At 60.1% G+C, this 1,109-nt stretch overlaps 1 long non-coding RNA gene across 1 annotated transcript; it reads right to left on the bottom strand.

Annotated features, from left to right (window-relative positions):
* Positions 1-178: 178 nt before the first annotated feature.
* LOC115285359 lies at positions 179-939 on the bottom strand. The gene is made up of 3 exons (XR_003905495.1): positions 866-939; positions 422-475; positions 179-221 (listed from the first exon to the last, which is right to left on the bottom strand). It is a non-coding gene; the product is annotated as an uncharacterized LOC115285359 (long non-coding RNA).
* Between the last annotated feature and the right edge of the window lie 170 nt (positions 940-1,109).

Here is a 1,109-nt window from a genome sequence, read left to right as displayed (position 1 = left end):
GCACGGGACTCTTCCCATCAGTGGGACAAGGGGCAGGGACCAGCTGGAAAGGCTGCCCTGGGCAGGGACCGTCTTCACCCAAGGTCCCGCACGAATCCTCTCTGGGAGAGCTGCGGGGGCCGGGCACTCTTAGCTCACAGCGAACCCTGTCCCCATAACGGGACGGAAGGACTCTCACCCGTGTCCTCTCCACAGGAGCAGATGTGCCACTTTCAAAAGAACTGGGGAGAAAATGCTAGAGATGTAACATACGTCCAGGCTCGATCCGCTCCCCTTAACAAAACATGCAAAGTCGTGCTGCATTCGGTTACGTGCAACCCCCCCCACCCCGGAAGTGGATGGAGAGCCTCGGGGTAGGGGTGGGGGGATCACCCCAAATAAAGCGTGAGCACCCCCCCCATGAAACGACAGCGACCCTTACCTGAGCCACAGAGGAAAGCATCATACGCAGCCTCATGGGGGTACTTGGTCTCAGCTGAAGCCATGTTCCAGAAGCAGGAGAGAGCCGGGCGGCTGTCAGAACACGGCCTGGAAAAGGGGTCCCTTCCCCACCCCGCTCCACACCCATGCCACCACCAGAGAGGCACGTGCCCTTCTCCACACCCACGCCCACCTTCACCCCAGGTCCCCCAAGGCAGGGAGCAGAGGCCAAGACCCGCCCAGCAGGCTAGGCACACGTCAATGGGAGCAGATGCCCCTGGAGGGGGTGGCAAAGCCTTGGGGGGTGGGGGGTGCGGAGCACAGACAGGAAAACGACGGAGCACCCCTCATGCTCCCACACGCCGGCCCACGGGGAGACCGGGCCAGAGCGCCGACACTCAGTCTTCGGCCGACCGTGGGGAGGCTCTGGTTCACAGCAACATACCATATTTTTCGCACTTGCTTGCGTGAATGATCACTGGCCCGGAATTCTTGGCAGGATTCAAGTCGCTAGTACAGAAGAAAAACAGCCAGCATAAGGCAGAGTCACTGAGCGGCTCAGTTGGTTAGGCATCCGACTTTGGCTCAGGTCATGTTCTCACAGCTCGTGGGTTCAAGCCCCACATTGGGCTCTGTGCTGACAGCTCAGAGCCTGGAGCTTGCTTCAGATTCATTCTCTCTCTCTCTCT

This window comes from Suricata suricatta, unplaced genomic scaffold (assembly GCF_006229205.1).
Source record: "Suricata suricatta isolate VVHF042 unplaced genomic scaffold, meerkat_22Aug2017_6uvM2_HiC HiC_scaffold_9758, whole genome shotgun sequence".
NCBI lineage: Eukaryota > Metazoa > Chordata > Mammalia > Carnivora > Herpestidae > Suricata > Suricata suricatta.
This window is presented reverse-complemented; position numbering and strand designations above follow the sequence as displayed.